At 59.3% G+C, this 24,792-nt stretch overlaps 1 long non-coding RNA gene across 2 annotated transcripts; it reads left to right on the forward strand.

Annotated features, from left to right (window-relative positions):
- Positions 1–2,388: 2,388 nt before the first annotated feature.
- Positions 2,389–23,019, forward strand: LOC311201593. 2 transcript variants are annotated; one of them, XR_014617870.1, is made up of 4 exons: positions 2,389–2,459; positions 2,727–2,859; positions 13,067–13,183; positions 22,855–23,019. It is a non-coding gene; the product is annotated as an uncharacterized lncRNA (long non-coding RNA). The 2 variants fall into 2 exon arrangements; XR_014617871.1 differs by lacking the exon at positions 22,855–23,019 and adding an exon at positions 16,080–16,183.
- The last annotated feature ends 1,773 nt before the right edge of the window (positions 23,020–24,792 follow it).

Genomic DNA, 24,792 nt, shown 5'->3' on the forward strand with positions numbered 1-24,792 from the left:
GTGGGAAACGGGCCGCCGCGCTCCGCGGGGCTCCGCGCTGTGCCCCCCACGCCCCGCGGGGGCTCCGCCGCCGGCCCGCGCAGCGCTCGGGGCTCTCTTAGCCCTGGCCCCGCGGCACCCCCGGTGCAGGTCGGCCTGCGGGGCTCTGCGCGGGTGTCGGGGGCGGTCCAGACCCTCAGCTGCCCGGGGACCCGCGGGCAGAGGTCCGGAGGACGGGGACACGGCTGCTGTTTGGGGGACATGCACAGCTCGGGGCGGTGATGTGCCCGGGGAGGCCCACCACCTCCCTGCCCTGGGACTCCCGGTGTCCGAGCAGCGCCACAGCCCTCCGGGACAGTCCGGCGTGGCCGTGTGGCCTCCACCTTGGCCGTGCCTCAGTGGTCCGTGGCTGCAGGACAGGGAGAGCTGGCGGATGAGCTGCCCTTGGCTCTGAGCTCGCCTGCCTTCAGCGCCCTAAAACTGCTGGCTGGTGGCTGCTGAAGCCCAACCTTACCTGGGAGCTCCCTCTTGCCCATGTGGTCCCTGGATGGCTGGTCCTTCCACAGCCTGGAGGTGAGCGGGCGCTAGGCTGCAATGGGTAACCTCTCATTGCAGACACCTGCCAATATGCCTAATTATTTACTGGATTGCAAATTCCATTATCCACCCAAGTTCTTTTTTGCATCGCCAGGGCCCTCAGCCACCCCCACCCCTCCACCCAGCTCAGCTTGTTCTGCTCTTTCCTTCCCATTCCTGTTGCTGCAGATCACAGAGCGACTTCCCCAGCCCCAGAGAAACCAGGACTGAAACTGGCACTTGGTTATAATCCAATTACACTTCTGAAAACGGCAGTGACAGAAAGCTGGTGCTGGTAGGGTGCTGTCCTTGTGCCTGAGAGCCCAAACGCAGCATTGCACTGCAGCTTATTCATAAAGCGATTGCCCTGAGAAGGCTGGTATTTATAGACTGGTGTGGAAGGCTGTGTGCTTGTTTAGAAGGCCCCTCATGGTGGGCAGTGTGCTGGGGGCTCTGCTGCTGCTGGTTCATGGGCTTTTCTCTGTTCCTGGATTGTTTCCATTCAAGGAGAGGAGGCTGAGCTCTCTGTATCCTGCCCTTCTGAGAAAGGGAGGGGAGAAGGTGACAAGTGCTGTGATCACACACGTTCACCTGAGTTGTGTGGGTCTTGGCTGGGACGTGGGGCTGGGCTGGAGACCACTGGGTCAGGCTGTAACTGCCCAGGGGTGAGAGGCAGCTGGTGTGGGCAGCAGGGAGGGTGATGGGTGTCTGCAGGGAGGGTCACAGCTCAATACAGGTGTTAGGTGGCACGTTCGGGCTGGGTTTCACAGGGTGTTGCACCCAGCGTGCCGAATTTCCACCTGCCTGGTGGTCCCCAGGGCCTGGCTGGCAGCCCACGCGCGGTACCCGACCTCCCTGTGCCCGCATCAGGCTGTCCCTTGCCTGCCTTCAGCAGAGATGTGCTGGGAGGGGGCGTGGGGACGCCGGGGCAGCCCTGGCTCCTCCAACTGTGGCTCAGCCGGGCAGGGACTCGCATTTGGTCTTCCACTCACAGGACCAGCGAGCTGGGGGTGTCTGTGCGCAGCGCCCACATGAGCCGGGCGGGTAAATAAACAGGGCTCTGCTTTCAAAGGCTTTCACGATTCATTAACTTCAAAGGGACGAGCTCTCTATTTTCTTAGCAGGTTGGTCAGTCCCCAGACTCGGTCCGGGTGCTGAGGGCGGTGGGTGTTCAGCTGGGCAGCCACTGCCTTGCGCAGCGTGGAGCTGTGGTGAGGGGCAGAGGGACGGCCCGTGGCTCTTGTTACTCCCCAACCCCGAGAAAAGCAGAGCAAGAAATGCACAGGGGAGGGTGCTCTGAGGCATTCTCTGCCCCAAAGAGCTGCCCCATAGGGTGCTGGGGGCACCGTGGGGCAGGGTCTGCAAGCCAGGGCAGAAGCCTCCCCATCTTTTCACAGGGTGAAGGCAGCGTGGCCTTGCCTGCTGGTGCCACCTTCCCATGGGAGAGGGCAGGGGTTGCTCTTCATCCCCAGCTGTCCATCCTGCCACAGCACTGGATTCCTGCTTTGACTGCAGGCACAGGTGCTGGGGCTGTGCCAGGAGCGCAGAGCTAGCAGAGAATGCAGGGGCATTGCTGCACCCCCAAAGTGCCCGTGCTGGGCACAGCTAGGAAGCTAACCTTTCACGTGGCAGCCCCAGGAATAACTCAGAGCCTTGCATAATCACAGCTGCCTGGAACCCCAAGGGGAAAAATCACTGTCCTGGGATAACCCTCAGCACTGATAGGCTGACCTCATGGGAAGCCTATCTTCTGAGGCAACAAAACCCCCTCATAAATATATTTGTTGGAGATTTGGGATGGATAGCATGGCTCAGCCAAGCTTCTGAACGTGTGAAAAAGGGACAGTGGGGACACGGGGCTGGACATGGTCACTGCCCAGCACAGTGGCACCAGTGGAGTCCAGGTGAGAGCCCTGCTCATGGTAGCGTGTCCTGCTCTGTGCTGGGGGCTCTGCTGCTGCTTGGTTTGTCCCAAAGAGGATGCTCAGGAGAAGCAGCCCCAGGCTGGGTCAGGGGTTCCTTGCTGGGGGGCAGCACTGGGACACGATGGTGATGAGACCCGTGTGCTCCCAGCAAGCTGTGTCTGTCTGGTGAAGGAGACGGTGTGGCAGATGCTTTGTTCCTCTATCCCCTGGTTTCCCTGTTAATTGCTTTGTTCCTTTCCTCCTCAGATTAACTGATGACTTGCTGTGGGGACATGCGGTGCCCGGCTTTGCAGCCCTGTGTGCTGGTAACCCTTTGGCCTCCATGGATACCTGGGCACACACAGCATGAGGACAATCTCTGCTCCTGTGCATCCCCAAGGTGGGCAACTCCTGCCTGGTAAATGTGGGAAGGTGTTTGTTTGGGCACTGGTCTGGCTGCAGCACAGGTAAAGTTTGAATAGTTCAATTAAAACCCTGCCCAATGTCAGACCCAGGTTTGTGCCTTTTCAGAGGCATTTGCCATATGTGGTGCCTTGGGAAGAGATGGTTTCCCATTGTGGGACCCATCCTGCACTGCAGCATCCACCTGCATGCAGCTCCCTCCATCTGTCTATCCCTCCATCCCTCCCTTATTCCCTCCCTCCATCTCTCTATCCCTCCCTCCCTCCCTCCCTCCCTCCCTCCCTCCCTCCCTCCCTCCCTCCCTCCCTCCCTCCCTCCCTCCCTCCCTCCCTCCCTCCCTTATTCCCTCCCTTCATCCTTCTATCCCTCCATCCCTCCCTTCCTCTATCCCTCCATCCCCCCCTTCATCCCTCTCTCCCTCCATCCCTCCCTCCATCCGTCTATCCCTCCATCCCTCCCTCCCTCTATCCCTCCCTTATTCCCTCCCTCCACCCCTCCCGCCATCCGTCTATCCCTCCCTCCCTTCCTCCCTCCCTCCATCCCTCTATCCCTCCATCCCTCCCTTCCTCCATCCCTCCATCCCTCCCTCTATCCCTCCCTCCATCCCTTCCTCCCTTCCTCCATCCCTCCCTCCACCCCTCCCTCCATCCCTCTATCCCTCCCTCCCTCTATCCCTCCATCCCTCCCTCCATCCCTCTATCCCTCCATCCCTCTATCCCTCCACCCCTCCCTCCATCCCTCTATCCCTCCATCCCTCCCTCCCTCCCCGGGGCCGCTGGAGCGCAGCTCGGTGCGCAGGAGCCCGGTGCAGACTGCTTGCTGTGAGTCCAGCTGCGTTAGTCATAAAAGTCCCCGAAGGCCAGAAATGGTGCAACAACACCTAAAAATACCCGCGCCGCGCCGAGCATCCCCGGTTCCCGTCATCCCCCCGAAGGCGTCTGTGTATTGTGCGCGGCGGGGAGCGCGGCGGAGATGCCGGGCAGGAACCGGCCATAAATCCTGCCGGCCGCCGCTCGGCTTCTCCCGCCCGCCGCCCGCGGCCGGCCCGGGGCTGTCTGGCAGCCGCCGGCCCCGGCTGTCATCGGCAGATCAGACGGGGCTGAAATTTGACAGACCTGTGGAAAAACACAGGGTGACATCACGCAGAGACACCGGCCCGCTGATTAATCTCCCAGGTCAGCGGCTGCTTTATTTATAACAGGAGAGGGGTTGGGGATGGTTCGTACGGGAGCAGAGCGGTGTGGGGTGCTGGTCTCGCAGTGCAGCCGCCCTCCTGTGCCAGTGGGGACAGCGCTGTCTCCTCTGGACACTGCTGGACTGGCTGAAACGGGGCTTAAGAGCATCAAAGCCGAGCCTAAACCAGCGCGGGCGCACCGGAGCCTGGCTGGAGGGACCGGTACTGGTGCTCCATGCCCTGTTTTCCTTGCTCCTGGAGTTCTTCCCGGCCCTCCCCAGGGGGAACAGCTCAGCTCCCACCCCCAAAAAACGCAGCACATCAAACTTGAAATGTTTTGTGAAACCCTTGTCAGGCTTTGGGGGAGGGGGGAGGTGGTCACCAGGGCACGAAGTGTTTGGTTCCTGAGCTTTCAAAACAGCCTTTTCCACTTCCGATGACTTTTGTTCTGTGATGTCAACATTTCCGTCCTACCCCATAATGCAAACCAAAATCACAGTTAAAATAATATATTTAGCATTTATCAGCTGAAGCGTTTCAAGCCATCCATTTCCCTGGGCTTTCTTTCACAGATAACAGGGAAAGCTCCGGGGTGGGTGATTCTGGGTTGGAACAGAAACAGGTTTCAAATGTTTTGCAAAGGCAGAACTTCATCTCTGCTGCCAAGTGGTAAGTGGCCAAGGGGAAAAAAAACCCTGCTTATCAGGTAGATATATCTCTAACGTTGTTTCTAAATGGAGAATTTTTCATGTGATTGATAAAAAATGGGGAAATAGGGCCAAATCCTGCACATGCTTTGACTGCAAGGCTTGTACTGTCACGCTGGTGGGGCTTTGGCTGGAATAACCAGGGGTAATGAGTTCCCCCATATCTAGGGATGTGGGTTGTGCTGTCAGGGCAAGGAAGGATTTATGTTTCCTTTTCCTGGGGAATACGGTTGGTCTCTAAGCAGGATGAATACCCAGTTCACTGGTGTGAGGGGAATTTCTTATCCCACACAGCTGATAGCGAGGGGGATGCTGCTGAGCTGGGGATGCTGCATGGCTGGCTGCCCAGCAGCGATGACAACCTGCTGCTGCTGTGATGAGCCCGTGCCGGTGCTCGCCTGCTCCTGGGGCTCTCGGATGCTGCGCTCACACGGTGGAGCTGGAGGTGAGAAACCCACAGCTCTGCTGACCTGGAGCTGCGTGCCGGAGCCTGGCTCACCGTGTGGGACCAGCTCCCCCATGGCACTGGAGCCTGGCTCACCATGTAGGACCAGGTCCCCCATGGCACTGGAGCCTGGCTCACCGTGTGGGACCAGCTCCCCCATGGCACTGGAGCTGCCTTGCTTGGCATGGGCAGTGCCAGCTTGGTAGCTGTGAGGTGCCTTTTTTCTGCACCCAGCATGGATTGGGCCAGCCCCGGGCTCCTGCCACATCCAGGGCTGAGCAGAGGAGATGCTCGTGGGCTGGTGGCAACATCACAGCAGCTTTTGGGATCAGTGCCCATGTTTTCTGTTCTGCCCTGTGAAGCAGGTAACCCTGTGCCTCCCTGGGCCTGCTGTGCACAGACCGGATCCTTCCTGGCTGCGTGCTCTCTGTCACAGCCACGGTGCAGGCACTAGGTCCAGGTGAATCCCCACTGGCCCACTCAGAGTTCTGAGGGAGTTTGGAAGGAGAAAGAGAAGGTGGAAGTGTGGAGAGCCGGTAGCTCCAAACTAGGGCAGGAAACGAGGGGTGCACAGCTCTAACCTTATCACCCAGGATGGATTTTAAGTGCTTTATCAGTGACTCATCGTCCCTGAATGGGCTTGAAGGACTGAGAGGAAAGGCCAGAGAACTCCAGATCGGATAACAGGTTATTAGGGAGCCCACATGCTGCCAGGACAGCAGCCTGGCCCAGGGACCCAACGCAGTTCCTCAAGTGCGATTCGGGATGGGCAGGGGCTGGTGGTGGCTCGGCTGAAGGAGGACAGCCAGCATCCCTGCCTGCTCCTGACAAACCCTGCTGGGATGTGCTGGGATCTGTGGGGAGTGAGGGATGGGGCAGGGCAGAGCGCTCAGCTGACATGGCCAGGCTCAGTCCCATTGTGCTGATGGTGAGGAGCTTTGTCTGCTCCAGACCAGGCGTTACACAGAGCTGGTGGCAGCACCAGCAATGCCACAGCAATTAATATCCCCAATTAATAACCCAAATTAATGATAACCCTTCTCCTGGATCCTGCTGCTTTGTTCCCCTTCTAAACTGCTGAGCTCCCCTTTCAGTGATGGTGGAAACAGCTGCCTGGTGTGATGAGAACCACTAACGACCCTCTGGGTGCTGAGAGCTGGGGTGTGTGTTCACAATGGGCATACGTACCAAAACCTTTCCAGCATGGGGGTCATGAGTCTTAACTAATGAGTATCTCTCTGTGGCTGTGAGAGCATCCTTCCTGGGGACAGGGGCCTCTTTCCCCTCTGGTTTATCCCAGTCTCATCCCACAGGTTTCACTGGGGACCACTCACAGGCACGGTGTGGAGCTCCGAGGGGCAGAGCTGGTGCCCATGGTCCGTGCTCCATCAGAAGGATGCTGTGAAGGTGGGTGCTGCCCTCATACCCCAGCTCCCACAGGCAGGTGAGGACGGGGGCAAATAGAGATGGGCTGAAATACGTGTTACAGATCGAAACTCGCTGTAAAAAGCCCTCTCTGCATTGTGCTGCACATGAAAGGTGCTGGCACGGTTCAGAGGTTAACTTTCATCCCAAGCTCAGCTAGAAGCTGGAGAGTTTTAGCATTTTTTAAAAATACCAGAAAAGTATAAAAAAAATGAAGAAAAAAAAAAGAGGAAAAATTCTGATCTCTGTTTCATTGGTGTTAATGGAGAGAAATTTAATGGCAGTCTGGAGAAGCTTCTGATTTACTCCTGTGTGAGATGGGATAGAAATAGCCCAAAGAATCCCATTGCTGCTGCCTGGATTCATCTGCACAGCAGAGAGCTATTAATGCTCTGTTTTCTTGCCTTTGGTCAATACATCTTGCAGGGCAGGAGGAAGCTGGATTATGTCTGCAAGTGTCCCGATGTCACGCTATGTCGGATAATGAACTGTGGCTAAATTGGATCAGCTTTTCAGTTGCCAGCCTCTCTGAAATCCAACAAGGAGTCAGGGCAGCAAGCTGTGCTTTCAGCCCTGGTGTGCCAAGAACAGAGCAGCAGATAACCTGTGTGCTGCCGTGCTGGGAACCGGTGTTAGCTGGCGGCAGCTATTGTGGGGATCTAGGGGCTGGAGGAGCTGGAAACCATTGTTAACCTGGAAACGTACTGCTCTGGTTTGCTTTGTGCTTCCCCCTGCCCTAAAAACATCTGCTCTGGGCAGACCATAGAGATGCAGTGAGAGCAGCCTCTCGCCAAGATTGTTCCCCATTTGCTTTTGCCCTGGTTATTCCCTTAATCCCAGGGGGTGAGGACTGTGGCTCGGGGGACATCCAGGCTCTCTGGAGGGATGCTGAGAAGACCCCTGTGTTTGACACCTGAAGGTTTGGATTTCCATGGAATTCGGGTTTGATTCAGAGTTACTGGAGAATAGGGCAAGATTCCCCTTGGGAGCAGGGAGATCTGACCAAAGCTGGAAGTGGAAACTCACCAGCTTGTCCCCTGCATGCCTGGGGTCTGGTTGTGCTGTTGGTGTCACAGATGCCCCTTCACTGCCCCGTGCCTGTGGTGTGTGTTCCTTGAGGAACGGTGGTCTCTGACCTGCTCCTGGTGATGCTGGGATGGGATCCCAGCTCCCAGGGCGCTGCTGGGGTGGCACCAGCTCTGCACAGCTCGACAGACAGAGCCTCCTGGTCCTGCTGGGTGAGATGCTCTGGGGGTGGCTGGGAAGCGGGGGTCAGCATGGAAAACCGCTCCCGATCCCTGTGCACGAGCTGGGAGTTCAGCCCAACGCTTGATTATGACATTGCAAACAAATCTCCCACCTGGGGACCTGTGGGGATGCTCTGTGAGCTGGTGGGGGGGCTGCAGGGGAGTGGGGGCAGCCCGAGCTCTGCAGCTGCACCACGGGCAGGGCATCTGTATTTGCAGCAGCGTTCCTGAGAGCGTAATCCTGTTAAGGGCTGAGCGTCTGATTCAGCGCTCCTGCTATATGGCTAATCCTGCCAGCAGGAGCGAGCATTATCCCCTGGCTGGGGGAGGATCCCGGGCCCCTCCAGGCACTGGGGTCACTGCGGGTGTCTGCGGCCCCTTCACCCTCCCCGTGGGCAGCCAGGACCCCCCGCCGCCCACCCTGCTCCCCTCCCTTTGGGAAGCGAGGCCCTGGAAAGCCAGGGTATTGTGTCCCACCACGGGGACTGTGCAAGGTTGTGTGGGCTCCTCTGAGCTCTGCTGAGCAGCTCACAGCCCCGCTGTTACCGCGGGCGCGCAGCCGCACGCGGCGGGCGCTCCATTGAGGCTGGCCCAGCGCAGGGACATCCCAGCTTTGATCCCATTGTCCCCTCTGGGGCTGCAGTTCCGATGGTTTCACAGCCAGAGAGTTAATTTGCCTCACTGCCTGTCTATTTGCCCGGCTTTAAGTGCTGCTCTGCCCCCATCGGCCCTTCTCTTCTGTGCTTCCCCCTCTCCCTGGGGTTCTTCTGCATTCCTGGCTTCCCATGGGCAGGACACAGCCCAATGGGGGGTTGTTTCACTGGTGCTGCCTTGGTTTCTTGGAGGATTGTAAAAATAAGGTTTCTATGGAAGAGGCAGGTTTGGTTGGGAAGCTCTTTGGCCACAATGTGGTTTTGCCCATCCCTCCCCTGGAAAACTGGAAAGAAGAGACCCCACGCCTGGGGGGGGTTAGGAGTATGTTGATGGAGCTGGTGGCAAAGTGTGAGGGTGGTGAGGAGGTGCATGGGAAGCCTGCAGCACTGGGGGGGTTGGCACACAGCAGCCCTGGGTTGGTGCTCATTTGGCCATTTCATTATTGAACGTTTGGCTACAGCCTGTGCCCTGAGCAGGGGACAGCACTCGGCCCAGGAATGCCCACTGCATCCCTCTCCACTCTAACCTGAGACAGTGAATCTGGGGTTAAAAGCCTGCAGGAAAGCTGATAAATGTGTGTAATATAAACTACTGAAGAGTAAAAAATTCTGAAAACACCGGAGAAAGTAAATACAATAAATTTGGGGTGACATTTCTCTCCCTAACCCGGGTTTTCCAGCAGCAGCTGCCCAGCCCTCCAACAGCTCAGCGCTCCGTATCACCTCCAGAATGTGAGGAAGGGAGACTCCTGCCAAACACGTTTTCCTTCAGCTAACCATGAGTAACCTTGGCTCTTCTTTCACCTGGGCTCTCCAGTCGGGTCTGGCGGTGCCGGTGATGAGGGACAGATGCACCGAGCCCTGCGGGATCCTCCTGGGGAGCTCCCGTTATCGCCCGGATCTGCCCCTCTGCCGAGGGCTCGGTGTGAGCCCCCGGGACCCTCGCTGGATGGTGTGTTTATTTCTTCTTGTCTCTTCCAGTTTGGCTCTGCAGGAACCTCTTGCTCTGCATCCCTGTGCCCCGGTCCCAGCGCCGTGCCCAGACGGGGTGGGTTTCCACATGGAGAGGTGGGTGCGGTGGGAATGGCCAGGCTGGAAGTGGCTGCACGAGGGAGCAACGGGTGTCTGGCCATGGTCAGTTTGTTAATTTTACTCTTCCCTTTGCTCAGAGACAAGGACACAGTGAGGGTGCCAGGGGCTGCATGCGGCTGGGCTGCAGATGCTCCCACCTGAGGATCGTGCTCCTGTCTCCTGCAGCTTCCCCAGGGGGAGCTCTGTGAGCCAGGCACCCCTTCCCCATTAATGCTGGCTCCTCTACTCCCTCCTCACACAGCTGCTCTCTCCCTCTGGCCAGGGGGTTTCACCTACCTGGGGGTGCAGGCAGGGTGGGTGCTGCTCTGCCAGAAGATGCTGATCAGTGCTGCAGCTGCTGCTTTGATCTATGGGCAGGGCAGGGCTGCGTGAGGCTGGGGCTGTGCAGAGCAGATGGTGGGGGCTCTCTGTGTTCCTGCCTGCCGCCTTTTGGATGCCTGACTTTCCCCTCAGCTGCCTGTGCCAGTACCCAACCATGCGTGGGGTGGGCAGCAGGGCTGCGGGCTGGTGGTGAGCACTGAGCTCCGGGTCCCTCCTGATGGCGAGGCCACTTGCAGGGCACAGGAGAGCTCATGAAGATGCTGAGATGCCTGGAGGGCTCCTGCCAAGTCGCTGTATGCATTCAGCAGAGTCCTGTTTATCCAACAGCGCCAGGGCCCTTAAGCCCTTTATGAGGGCGAGAGTTATGCCGTGTTTACCGGCTGGCGCGTGACGCTGTCTGCGGGGCAGCGCCCAGCTGGGTGCCCGCACTGAGCTCCCCGGGGTGAGCACACGCTGCCCGAGTGACCCCCGTGGGATCCAGCCCTTGGCTCCCCACCAATTTGCTGGCATCTCTTTGTGGGTTTGCTGCAGTGCTCTGCAGATCATCCAGCAGCCTATTTATCCTTGAAATGTTTTGGAGACGTCCCTCGAGGATGTTAGTGGTGCCTGATTCACAGGGTCCTGTGTGGCAGGTGGGTGCAGGGGAGCTGCTGGGACAGCATGGGGGGGACAGGGGTTTATTAGGGGTGAGTCACCAGGGCTTTTAGACCCTGATTCCCTCTAGTGTGGGATGGCAAAGGGGGGATTGGCTGAGCCGTTGTGCTGGCGACGCCATCGCGCTCAGAACTTGTTGTATTTGGATGGAGTTCCTGAGCCCCCTCTTCACCCCCGCAGCATTAAACACGGTTGTTTATTGGAGTTGACAGTAGAAACACAAGCAGTTGTTGGTCCTTCTGCAAGAGCAGTGTCTCCCAGCCGCAGAATGAACATGACGGAGCCGATGACTAATACAGCTTTGAATTTTATATGCTCCCAGCTAACGGGTCCCATATGTTCGTCCCACTGCTGTGGCCGGAGGAGAGAGCGGCGCATTCGGCACAGTGCTGGGCCCTGGGGCTGGAAACCTCACTGGCTCAGGGCCTGGCCCCACAGAGCTGGCTGCAGCGCCAGGGCAGGGCAGCAGGGCTCAGGAGGACCGTGTGGTGCCCGGCTCTGCCCTTTGGAGCCCACAGCCAAGAGCATCTTGCCCGCTGTGGGAGCTGGAGCCGTGCTGTGGGTTTGTTTGGAGGGGAGGTCCGAACTTGCAGGGGGAGCAGGAGGATGTGTGCTTGTGGCTGTGGGGCTGGTGCTGCGGGCGAGCTGTGCAGGCAGCACTGAGCTGGATTTGATGGATCAGTCACCAGCCTTCCCTGGCTAACCTGGACCTCTTGCTCTGCAGGAGACGGTGGTGTCCAGACCTGGGCCCTGGGCCGGCGTGCTTGGCCGCAGCAGTGGGAGGACTGACCAGAGGGGAAGCACTGCTTCCTCAGCAGCCTGCTGCTGGAAAACCAACCCGCTGGCTCTCACAGATCATGCTCAGCAGAAACCTGTGTGGCTTTACTGCGAGGGAGCCTGGGAGAGCCCAGCAACCTGCTGAAACCCGTCTGGAGTGGGTGTTCCCAGGCATGTACCCCCCGGCACCCGGCCAGTTCCCATGTTGGCCCACCAGTGCCATCACAGCATTGCAGTTCCCTGGGGAGCTGGGGCACTCCAAGGCCCTGCATGGCCTGGGCAGGGGGCTTCCCAGGACCCATCACGTGAAGAGGCATTCCCAGCCGCGTGGTGCGGTGCTGCCGGCACTGGGCCGGGGCTGAGCCAGGGGAAGGCTTTTGTCTCGTGGCTTCTGTTTGTGCAGCTCTGGCCGGGCCGCCACTGCCTTCCTGTTTGCTGTTGCTGTGAGGGCGTGTTTGGGTTGTGACAGGAATCGGAGCTGTTCCCTTCCAGAGGAAGAGGGAAATGTCACGGAGCCCGGTGGCTCTTGCAGGCGGCTCGTCTGCTTGTCTGCGGTCGGCGAAGCGTTGCCCACGCGCCGTGGTCTCACCTCCTGGTACATCTGCTCCCTGCCCAGCCCTCTGCCTGACTTAGCAACTGGTCGCTGCTCAGGGATGCTGGGCACGCAGGCACAGCTGCAGGCTGCTGCTGCTGCTCAGACCAGCGTGTGGGTGTTCCTGAACAGTGGCGGACACTGGGAATAATTCCCCAGGCAGGGAGGAGTTTGGCATCCCAGCCTCTGGGCAGGACATCGCAGCCATGGTGGTCACTGGCATCACCCTGTGACTGACGTGCTGGAGCCTCACGGGCCCTGCCCAGCCTGGTCTCTGCTCCTCGAGGAATTCTGACCTTGTATAAGCTCTGAGCACAACCTGAGTCTGGAGCTGGTGGAGCTGGTGGGCAGGGAAGGTGAGGGTGCTGCCTGTGCCCTGCCTGTGGAGAGGTAGCAGTGGGGGAAAGACCTTCCCTTCAGTGATGCCCTGGGTACCGGTCACTGCTCCGGGCTGGGAGCACGGGCTGGTGTGTGTGGCACCACACAATGCCGCCCTGGCTCCTCTCTTCTGGCTGTTAGAGGGGAGCTCACACATGATGACTGGATGCTGTCCTGGCCACGCTGCACCCCTGAGTGCTGCTTTGCTCCAGCACCAATCGCTCTTCAGCCTCCTCGCTGCTTCTGGGCAGCGGTGCCCTGGCAGTGTGTTTCCAGGGGTGAGCTGCCAACCTGGCGCTGTGCAGAAAATCCCATTACAGTGTCTCCAGCTAGTTCCCATCTGTTTCTTCACTCACTTGATTTATCTGCCAAAGAAATTCCTGGTATAAACACAGCAATATCAGAATTTTACTCCAGACTTGGCCCCTGGGTTCCCTGCCAGCTTTTGCTGGTATTGAACTTTCGCCACAGCATCTCTTCAGTGCAAACAAAGGGCCGTGGAACGTTCCGGAGGCCAGGCACCCAGCTGGGGAGCTGGGGTGCTGTGGGTCAGCCCCTGGGAAGGGTGGCGGGTGCGATCCTACAGGGATCAGCTGTTTGCATCCCAGCCGCGAGCCAGTGCGGCCACAGCGAGTGCTGGGGCCACGGGGACGTTGGGTCTGGAGAGCGCCAGGAAAAGGACCTGTTGTGACCCTATTGCCCCTTCCCTGTCTGCACAGATCCACACCAGGAGCAGCCGGGGTTCAAGCTGCCACCATGGCAGGCAGGAGTGCCAGGAAGAGGACACACATGCTGCGGGCACGGGAGCTGCTGGAGAAGGTGGCTGCTGCAGGAGGGTGAGTCTGTGCCCACGTGTGCGCACGGGCACATCGCCACCGTGCCAGGGACGTGCGGCTGGCCCCTGCGGGCAGACCTGGAACTGGCTGTGGGTCACGATCACGTTCCCGCTGACAGCTGGTCCAGGAGCCGCTCACCAGTGAGGAGCTGCATTTCATCACGCTCCCTGTTAGCGTGAGGCTGAAGGTCACTGGGGTGGTCTCGCTAGTGACGGCCTTAGGACAGCCCAGGCCATGCTGAAGGCACAAGCAGGATGGAAAAGGCCTGTTCCCAGTCCAGCGCTGGGACTGATGCCAGTTCTCCCAGGGCAGAGATGGAAAATGTACCTTTAGAGTGTTCCCTGTGAGGAGTGAGCCAGGAGGCTGGAGGGTCACCGGCTTCCCCCAGCCCTACCGTGGTGCTTGCCCTCCTTCCCACCTCTCTTTGGCCTTGAACCTTTCCCAAGCTGAGTGCTGGCATGCTGCAGCAGCCGTGGGGACGGCGCTGCCCAGCATCAGTGTCTCTAACAGCAGACAGGACTCAGAACCAGTCTGTGGTCATTACTGGTTTGCAGTCAGCACTGGTCTGCAGCTCGGCTGAGCCAGTGGAAGGGGTGAGCCATGTGTGTACCTGGCACTGGAGCCAGTGGGATTTGAGACTGGATTTCCCTGCACCCCTGCTCCTTTCCTCTGTAACGAACCCAAATCAAGCCCATCCATTGAGCAGAGGAATTTGCCCCTGCCGTCGGGGAGCGATGCTGCTGAGCTGCTCCCCGGGGAGCTGTGTGGAGGCAGATTTTGTTCTCACCACCCACCTGGCAGCTCCGGCCGGAGGCTCCGGTCCTGTCCTGCACTTTGTGTCCCGGCACAGGGCAGGGAGTTTGCTGGGAGCCGTCCCCTGGCATCCCTGGAATCGTTTCTGTCCCTGCAGGGAAGAGCGGAGCAGCGCAGGAAGGGTTTCCCCTGGTAACGCTGTAATTAATTGCGGTGATGGCAGCGAGCGGTTCTGCCCCGGGGAGGATGGAGAATGGCCCTTTCCTCACGCCCCTCCGGCTGAACGGACCGGGAGCCGGGCTGGGAGGGTGGAGTGGCACAGGGGTCACACCAGGCAGTCGGTGCCCCTGGCAGGAAGACTTGAGCTGGGATGCTGGGATGTTGGTCATCACGGGCTGCCGGAGCATCCCGCACCCGTTGCGGGGTCCCTGGCACGTCTCGCACCGGGGGTCCCGAGGGATGGCAGGGGCCGGTGCGTGGCGTGAAGCGGGACCTGTCGTGTGCCACGTGTGTGTCCCCGTGTCCCCACTCCGATTGCAGCGGGGACAAGGGGCTGTGCGGGACAAGCCCCTCAGCTTCCCGGCCGGTCCTTCGCAGGGGGTGGCCTCGCCTGCAAGGGGGGAGGCGGGGAACCCGCGGGGGTGCCCGGGGAAAGGATGGCGACACGACCCCCGCCCACCCCTCCAGAGCTCGGGCGGTCCCGGCCGGCGCATCCCGGAGCGGCGGTGCGGGGACCCGGCGGAACCCCACGGCCCCGGGGACGGCCCCGCAGCGCTACCTGCTGGCTGCGGCCGCCGGGAGGGCTGCGCCGGGGCTGCCCTGCGCCGGGGGGCCCGGGGATGCGGGGGGGCCCCGGGGATGGGGCGACCCCAGCCCTGCTGCGGGGGGAGGGGGGGTCCTAACCGTACTGAGGGGGGTCCTAGCCGTGCTGAGGGGGGAATCCAGCCCTGTGGGGCGGGTCACGGGCATGGGGGGACCCCAACCCTGATGTGGTAGAGGATCCCAGCCCTGCTTCGGGGGGTCCCAGCCCTGTGGGGTCCCAGCACACATTGGGAGGTGGGGGGACCTCCTTGCACTTGTGCTCCACGGTGCCTCTCTGGTCCTCTTTGTCAGCGTTGTGACAAACTGGTGTTGTCAGTGAAGGGTATGAGGTGGGGGAGCCCCTGGAATGGTGCTTTACTATCGAAACAGGTACGTGTGCTGGGTTTGAGCTGTGCCACAGCTACAGGAACGGGCCTGTTTCCCCCCAGGGCCTGGCAGGGAGAGGGATGCTCGTTGATGTGCACAGCGGTGTGTATCCACCCAGATGTCTGCTAACACAGGGAACCAAAGGCTGCTGGTGTGCTGACCCCTCACAGGGAGGGACAGTTCCTTGGGCTTGTCCCACTGCAGGCTCTGTCTTGAGTGTGCTGGCTTCGTTCCCTGCCTGGGATGAGGTTGCTCTAGGGATGGATTGAGTCTCTTGTGCAAGGTATTTTTCAAAACAGGCCTTTTTTCATTCTTTCTCCCCAAAGCAGCTGTGGGACATTTCAATGTATAAAATATTTTTTTCCAGCTATTTTGGCACAGAGAAGTTTTCAATACAGATTCCCTTATTCCCCTCAAAACTTGAAAGAGCTTATATCTCTTCTCTTTTTTTTTTTTCCTCTTTCTCCCTGTGGAAGTGAAAGTCACTTCCCAGTCCCGTGCTGGGTCCTGCGAGCAGCGTTCCAGCTGGGATGGCTCTCCCACACCGACTCCATCCCACTGTCAGTGCACTGTCCTCTGCTTGATCTTCTCGGAGCCTTTCAGAGCCCTAATCTGTGTTTACTCAGCCGAGCACCGTTAAGGGTTCCTCACTGGTAGTCTAATGTCTGCAGGAGATACGAACCTGCCCTTGCACGGCGAGGGCACACGGGTGGGCGCACACGCGTCCGGCCAGAGCTCAGTCCCCATTTCCTCTGGGATTTACTGTGGGGGGGTTTCTCCCTCCACTCCCACCCCTCTGGGGGACAGGATGGGTTTGCAGGTGGGTGCCCAGGGCTGGGTGCTGCAGCAGGGGGGGAAGTGGCTGGCAGCAGCACAGCCGTCTGCAGCCATCACTCCTGAGCACGGGCTCTCTGTTTGTTTTTGTAATCCCCCTTTTTTTTAATCGTGGTTTTAGCGCTGGTGAAAGGTGCTGGATTGACAAGCCGTGGAGACGGAAGGGCCTCTGGACTCCACTGAAGTTTACATTTACAAAGGACACAGAGAATAAATAGAAGACAGTGTTTAGAGTCCTCTGTAGACACTTCAGACTTGCTTATAATTCTGCAGCAATTCCATCACCTCCACAGTGATTGATGCTCTCTATAAAGTCTTGCCTTAAAACATTTTCCTATGTGTCAGGGGAAGAAGTTTATTACACTTTACTGAAAGGGCAGGATTTGTGTTGTGCTGGAGGCTGAGTCCTTCCCAGCCCCGTCCTCAGGAGAGAAAATAATCAGAGAGCTGGAAAAAACGAGCCTGACCCAAAGCACGCATGTGGTCTGTGGTGAGCCGGGTCTGCTGCTGGGGTGGGGATGGAGCTCTGCTTGGGTGCTACAGACAGGGCTGATTTAACAGGTTTTCACCGAATTGTTGCCTTCTAAGAGCTCAGCTTTTCATTCTGAGGAAACACGAACTGTGTCTGTTTTCAACAGCAAGGAAATAATGGGGTTTATTAAAGCACCAGGTATACTGAGGAGAGGCTGCTCTGGGAGGGAGCTGCTGGTGGGCTGGAGCGAGGTGCAGCAGCTCACAGGCTTTCTGCTGGAAGTGTCACTTGGTTTTCTCCTTTAGCTTGGCAAACTCGGAGCAAGGGGATGCTTTCCCTGCCCAGGAGGGAACCCCCAGGCTGTGGCACTGTGAGAAGCTCAGAGGGTGATGCTGGGAGGGCACAGCTGGGCTGGCACTGGCAAGCTGCCTGCTTTACAAGACAAGGAAGAGCTACCTAAGGAGTTGCTGGGTGATGAAATCATCTGGAACGGCCACGGCGCCGTCACCAGTTTCACCTCTGAAGGCAGCAGAACTTCTGGGGGTGTTTATTTTATAAACCAGCTGAAAACAGCTCACGTGTCCCCCCCCTCCCAGCACTGGCTCTCAGCCGACCCCAGAGTTTGCCCAGAGTGGCAGGAGACGTGTCAAGAGCAATGAAGAGAAATAGCAGCGTGTGTGGAGCTTGTCAGGAGAAATAAATCTCCCCTGCTGCATCCTGGGGTGGGTTTTTCCTTCAGGAGAAGAGCGCTGGCAAAGGCAGGCTGGTGCCATGGGGATCACTTCCAGTCCCATCTGATACTCACGGTGAGAGGGAGGACGTGGCCCTGGGGAGCGAGGGCTGCACAGGAGCATCCTCATCCCCAGTCATGGTCAGGGCTGCCCCCAGCGCAGGCAGGGCACAGGGGCTCCCAGCCTCTCCCTGCCTTCTGGAGGGGAATTTAGGGCTAATCCAAGTCTGCTCACTTCTCCAGGTTCTACATCCTCTGCCTGGTTGCTGCACTGGCTGTTCACACCAGCATCACTCCTTGCCTGACTGCGGGGTGCAGACGTGAGGCTGGCAGTGCTGGTGGGAGCTGAGGGTCTCTCTCACCCTGCTCCTGTCCCGTACCAGGGATGGGGCTGTACACATCCCCCTGCCACCTTCTGCTGCGCAGCCCCAGCCGCTGATTTACTGCCGGACCCACTGGCCAGGAATCAGCAGTGTCTGCCTACATGTAATCTCTGTTTTGATGTTTTAGGGAGAACCTGATGTTAGCTCAGCTAATTGTCTCCTAAAGACTCTGCTCCTTCCCTGCTTTCGTGCTGCAGTCACCTTTTTCCCTTCCCTTCCCTTTCCACAATGCCCTCAGGTAAAAGACAAATTGCAACGTATAAAAACCGACCCGAGTCGCTTAATTTGAACCAGAGAAGATACCAAGGGGCTGGAGGCAGAGCTGGATTTATGCCCCTCTCTCTCCCTCTCTGGAGGAGCCCCCTCCTCCAGCGCTGGCTGTGGAGCGGCGCGAGCAGCATCTGAAGCAGATTGCGGGTAACCTCTCGCACGGGGGATGCTGCAGCAGGGCTCGCCGCTCCCGGGGACATCTGCCTGCCGCATGTTGGATTTGGCAGCCGCCGAGCCCATTGTCAGCCAGTTCCATTGCATGAGCTGGTGATGGAGCGGGAGGCGCCTGCCAAGGCGGCCCAGGCACGCGGAGCCACGCGTGGCCGGGAGCATCCCCGCCCTGCGCTGCCCGTGGCCCTCGGACGTGGGGTGTGGGGGTGCTGATTGGGCGGCATCCTGGGTGTGTCAGATACTTGGGCAGCATTCCTGGTGCCATCAAGTACTCGGGCAGCATCCCTGGTACCTTCAAGCGCTTGGGCAGCATCCCTGGTGCCTTTCGGTGCTTGAGCAGCATCCCTGGTACCCTTGGGTACTCAGGCAGCATCTCTGGTGCCATCAAGTACTCGGGCAGCATCTCTGGTGTCCTCAGGCGCTCGGGCAGCATCCCTGATGCCATTGGGTGCTTGGGCAGCATCCCTGGTGCCATGTGCTCACACAAGGTGCCTTTCGCAGTCAGCTCCCCTCCTGCACACCACAGCACTTGTCCTTGTCTCCCCTGCCTGGGCGTGCGTGCGGGTCCCCGGGCAGGCATCCAGCCCTGGCCTGGGGAGGAGCCATGGAGCAATCAGAGTCTCGCCCTCCCTGCTCATTCAAAGGGATTTTTTCCCCTTGTTTTCGTGGTGTCCAACAACATGGAAAAATGCGAATGATGCAGATCAAAAAGAGGAACTGGGAAGCTTAACCTCTGGCTCGCGAGCTGTTGGACCAGCAGCTCCGGGATGAGAAGCCAAATGTCAGACACGTGATGCCTGTGTGGCACTTTGGGGTTTGGATAATTGGGGTTTCCAGGGTTTGAGCCATTTGCCTGCGCATCAGTCGCAGCTGCTCACCATGACAAGCTCCCTCTTCCACCGTGTTCCTGGGGGAGAGGACAGGCTTGGGGCATTCCCACACCTCTCTGAGCTACATGGGGTGCCCCCAAAACACTGAGCACCCTCTTCTCTGCTGGCCCTTCGCCCTGGTTGCATAATCTGCATCTTGTCAAGACCTGCACATTAAACAGGCAGAATAGGGCCAGGTTGGGGGCTGGTGCAGGACTGCTGAGCCGTGGGGAGCATGGCACATGGGGGTGATTCCCTCCCGTGAGGAACTGTTATCCATGGGGTGTGTCCCAGATGGTGACAGTCAGGACTGGGATGTCCTGGGTACAGCTGAGTGCTGAAGTGACCACACCAATGCCCCATCACCACAGTGCCAGCCCAGCTGTCCCCTTCCCATCAGTCTTCCAGCTCTGATCTACAATTAAATTCGCACAGTGACCAGGGGGCAATCAGGACGCTTTAGAAAAAGGTTTAGCTGCATTTCATAACCTCTTTCCATCAGGCATCCACATCATGTTTATAAACTCCCCAGTGCTTGTTTCCTGGCTCCCACAGCTGAGCTGCGGCTGTGGCTGCAGTTCCTGGGGCAGCACCAGCTCTACCAGCAGCCCTGGGGAAGTCTGAGCTGCTTCCTCAGCCCCAGCCTGGCCCAGCTATGCTGGGTAGATGGGGTGGCTGGAGGAAGGGCAGCAAAGCCCTGGCCCCCCCGGGTGCTGGAGGAACACACACACACACACACACACACAGAGCTTGCCTGGTTGAGCCAGAGCACGGTGCTGCGCTGAGGCTGCTGTAACATCACCAGCAGCAAATGGCCTCAGGGTGTCACTTATGGGAAGCAGGAAAACAAACACACCCGGAATAAACAGCCTGAACATCTTTGGTGGGGCTTGCAGCTTCCCAGCTTGATTTAAAAAAGAAGGGAGGGAAAAAAAAAAGGAACTTTTCCCTGTCAGAGACCTGTGATCATCACACAATGGCACTTAGGAAGATTATAAACAGCTCCCTCAGTTTATGGGCTGAGGAGGTTTTCCTGCAGCTCACACAGCGTTGCTCTCCCAGGAGTGCGACAGGATGGCTGGGCTGAACCCCCCACCCCGGGCCTGGGAAATAAGGGGCTGGTGGAGGGGTCTGCCAGGGCTTCCCATCCACACCCCGATTTCTCCCAGAGCCGCTCTGGCAGCTGCTCACAGCCCTCATCCTGGCCACGGGCATCGCTCGCCGGGGTGGGATGGTTCCTCGCCAGGGCAGCGCTCCCCCCACACGCCCTGAAACCTCCCCGGCAGAGCCCCCCTCCTCCCCCTAATCTGCTCCTCATTTTCTCCCAGATCAGCACTTTCTCCTCGTGTAGCTCTGTCAGATGTCAGGCTGTAAATCAGAGCCCAGCACTCTGCAGCCAGGCTTTGCGCAGCTGTGGGGGGGGGTGGGAAGAAGAAGATGTTTTGGAGGGTTGGGGGGAAATGATCCAGGCAGTGAAGGATCCCCCCCCCCTCGGTGAGTGCTGCTCTTGCCACAGGCCCTCACTGCACACCCGGTTGTGGTTCCCTGCTCTGGCACAGTGGCTGCATGAAGGGTTTCCTGGCAGCAGAGCATCACCTCGCCAGGCACGGCCAGCCCAGAGCTTCACTGTCTGCAGTGGAGGACAGAGATGTGTGTCCTGCTGCAATGGCTGCGAGGGCATCTGGCCTTTCTGCCCAGAAAGGGACCAGGCTGCCAACCCCAAAACGACACCCCTCATGCTGCGGGTCCAAGGCTGCAGCCCGAAGCTCCATCTGGGTTCCCAGCGCTTGCTCTGTCCCTTACCTGGCAGATGGAGCATGTAAGACACACCCCATAATACTCTCCCATCGAGCAGCACAAGATTTACAAGCTTTGTACGTGACTGACAGATAAGGGACTCCCACAGAGCAGAGAGGGGAGCGGGGAACCAGCCGGCTCTGCCTGGACCCGAGTCAAGGAATCCACAGCCCCTCTTGCTCGGGCAGGTCCGGGCAGGGGATGTGCCAAACCGACCCGAGACCTGAGAGATGCTGCTGGAGGAAGGGCTGGGGCACAGAGAACATCCCCCCCCTAAAGCCCCGCGCCCCGTCCTGGTATTTATGAGATGCCGGTGCTGATACAGGGACATTCTTGTGAGTCAATAAAATGGAAAAGAAAAAAGAAGAGAAAAGGTTCTGCTGGGCTGGGGGGTGGCGGCTCCGAGGGCAGCAGAGGATCATTCCATGGATCATTCCATTGTTTTAAGGTTTCCATAACTCACTGTGCTTAAGCACATAAAAATGTAGACATTTTGGCAATAAAGTTTGGGTAATTTTTGAGTATGATTCAAAAATCTCTCCCTCGTGCTCCCCTCCCCACCCCCCCACCCTCCTTTTGTTGCTGCTGCCGGCAGCCGCCCCCCCCCCCCCCCGCCCAACCCCACCCCATCCCCCCTGCTCCACCCCATGGCCTTGAGAATGGAAAAATATCTTCAGCAGAAAACTCCCAGATTTTGGTTTTCTGATCGGCAGCACCCGTGCCCTGCCCAGCTCCCGGGGCTGTCACAGCGCAGCCTGGCCCCCAGCTCACGCACGCCGGCACATGTGGGGCCAGCTCCCTTGCTGGGCAGTGCAGCCAGGGGATGCAGCCCCAGCATGGGTGGTTTGGTCATGCTGTGCCCATGGGCACTGCCACTGATGCCACCCATCACCTCTGCACATGTGGTTCCCACCAGCCTGGGTGAGGGCCAGAGGCGAGGTGATGGGCACAGGGCATCCTGTCACCGGGGCTGCTCAGTGCAACCCAGGCGCTGCCCATGACTTGCTGTCCTTAGCCATGCAACCAGCTCCTGCCTGAGTTTGGGGGGGTTTTTGGTTGGTTTGGGGTTTTTTACACTCTGTGGCACTGGATGCAGAGCTGGGAGGAGTGACGTGAGCCGGCGCATCCGTCCCCATCCCCTTAACGACCGGGGATGTGGGAGGTGCTGGACCACTGCAGGTAGCAGTGAGGGCGGCAGCAGGAGCATTGGGATGTGGTTCCTGCCCCTGGAAGGTCCCCACTAGTCAGGCACAGGAGGCCGTGAGTGAGCCTGAGGCAGATGGTGAGTGCTGGTCCCCACAGCACTCAGGGTGCAGGGACCCAGCACTGTCCTGGTGCACTGGGCTCCGCAGCCCATCCAGCCCCGATGGCACCGGCACCGGCTGCTTTGCTCCTCCTGACCTCTTCGACTTCCCCATGGAAGTTTATCCCTGAGGAACTGGACCTGTGTGAGGTTCTTGCATGGCCACAGGCAGGGGGTGGGTGGGCTCCCCAGGAGTTGGGTGCCTGTGGAGCTGGGGGTCCCCCCTGCCCGTGCCAGCAGCTCCTGTGTGGTGTGATCCCACACCTGCCATTCCCTTCCAACTTTTCCCTGAAGGGCCAAATATTGAGTCCAAATATTGTCCTCCAGGAGCAAACTTGTTTGGGTGAAATGGACATTGTTTTGTCAACACCTAATTTTCTCTGGGAAAACAGTTTCCTGGGGGGATGGGTGACTGGCTGGTGCTGGCAGTGCCTGTTGGGCATCTGTGGCATGCAGCCAGGCCCACTGCCCTGTACCGGGGTGGCATGGGATGCAGTGCCATCTGCATTGCTTCCCTTCATCACACTTACCCACTCTCACGTCCCAGGTGCCAGACGGGGCTGTGCTGCTCGTGCTGGTGTGGTGGCAGCTCTGCCGTCCCTGTGCCATGGCTGCCAGAGCATGGTGGTACTGGTGAGCTCATGGTACACAAACCCATGAGGTTTTTAAACCAGAAGGGTTGAGAACAAACACCACCTGCCCGGTGCTGGGTGGTGGCAGTGCCAGTGCAGAGCCAGGGCTCCCATGATGTCTGGCTGGAGCATCCCTGTCCCTCCTGAGTACTGGCTGCTCCCCACAGGCCCCAGCACCCAAAGCCACTCTGCTTTCCCTTCTTCCTCCTCTTTTTTTTTTCCCTTTCTCCTCAGCGAACAACTTTATTTCCCACTTTGACATTTTCCAGACCCACCTGGGAGCCTGCCTGCCAGAGGAGAAATGGCACAGGAGGAAATACATCTTCACAGCCTCGGAGAGGAGAGGGCTGGAATCCAGGGCCGTAAACAGCGTTGCTGCGCAGTGAGCAAAGGCAGAGCAGGTTGTGCTCTGGAGAGTGTAACCCCCCCGTCCCCCCCAGCACTCCTCTTCTGAGCTGGAATCGCAGTAAGAGAACAGTGTCTGTCTGTCTGTCTGTCACTCTCGGACTGGATGCTTGGGGACACTGGGCAGGGAGCAAGTGCACGGCACCCCCTCCAAAAGCTGGGGAGGACTGGAAGAACCCTTTCACAGAATGGTTGGGGAGCTTTTGCCTTGTGACCACCCCCCCTCCCCCCCCAGGGGCATGGGCACAGCTCTGGGCTGGCCTGGCTGGAACCCTCGGGCAGGTGCTGGTCCAGCAGCACCTCAGTGCTGCTCACCGCAGCCTCCCTGACAGCCAGGGACCTGCCACCCACAGCCACCCAAAGCCCCCACGATGGGCACGGGGACAGGCTCCGCAGTGGGGAGGCAGCTGGGCTGACCAAACCCACAGGTGGGAAATGGGGACCCCCCCCCCACCCTGAACTGCCCCACATCCCCCGGGACGGGCGGGTACGCGGCGCATGGGCTCTGCGGGACGCGGGGCAGGTGGCTGGGAGTGAGCCAGGCCCTGGGAGCTGTGCCGGGGTCTCGGCCAAGCTCGCAGCACCTGTCAGCGCGGCTGACGCTGTGCAGCACCGCGGGTGCCCCGGCGCTGAGACTAAACAGCTCCCGCGGCACGGCCGGGCTGGCGGCAACGGCCCTTGGGTGTCACGGCTGCACGACGGGGGCACTGAAGGTCTGGCCTCTCGTGGCTGGGGCCTCGGACACCCTCAGCACGTCCTCTGGCTGAAGAAGGCTTCTCCCAGCGGTGCTTTCCCGTGGGTGGCAGGGAGGTGCCGAGAAGCTGCTTTTCCCCTCTGGCCCCTCTCTGCCTTCCCACGCTCACTGGGTCACTCTCACCCAAAGTGAACTTCCAGCGCTGGAGAAGAGCAGGGGGTACCCCCCCACCCGACATGTCACGGTGGTGGGGACGCTCCTGCACCACAGCACCTGCCCTCAGGAGCCCATCCCTGACTCTATGCTGTCCAGGAAGGGTGGGCTGTGCTGCTGGGTGCCCCAGCCTGCTTGGGGAGGTCTGCACCATCCCACCATCCCAAGTTTATTTCATAACAGTCAGGGCCTGAGCCTGAACAAATGCCCTTTCCTCACTGCTGGTGCTGCTACCCGGTACCTCAGGGCTGGCCCCACAGTTTACTGTCCCCACACGGTCACTGACAGAGTACCATGGTATTTCCCAGTGTGCCAGGGCTGGGGGAAGCTCTGCCCAGCTCCTCGCAGCCGCCACCGCCCTGCCGCAACTTTCATCCCTTCACCGGCTTTTTCCAACTCAGTGAGCAACAACTGTCATGTTTATCCCCCCCCCGCCCCCAGTCCTGCTCTACCTCAAGGATTAAGCTTTCATCCTTCATTACGAGCTTCTCCCCCAGGCAACATTTTCCACGAAGAAGAAGGAATTTCTGGGATTTTGCTTTTAAGAGATTATGTTACTGAGTGTGAGTGTGTTTGTGCTGCGGCGAGGAGCCTTCGGCACAGGCTGGTGACCGGTCACAGCCTGCGGCAGCACAGCGGCTGCTGGCTCTGGTGGCAGGGAGAGGGGTCTGGGGGGCTGCCTGGCCCCACGGCTCACTGCTCTTCTTCCCCTGGCATCCTGCATCCTCCTCTCTGCACTGGCAGCAGGACAGTTGGGAGGGTCTGTCCCCACAGCCCTGGAGACTGCGGGGGTCCCAGCGCTGTGCTGGTGTGGGGTCACCCCTCTGGGATGGGGATGTGGGAAGGGAGGGGGGCTCAGCCCTGCTCACTGTTTTGGGGGTTGCTGCTGTGGCCC

The sequence above is a fragment of the Gallinula chloropus genome, assembly GCF_964237585.1.
Source record: "Gallinula chloropus genome assembly, chromosome: 27".
NCBI classification, from domain to species: domain Eukaryota; kingdom Metazoa; phylum Chordata; class Aves; order Gruiformes; family Rallidae; genus Gallinula; species Gallinula chloropus.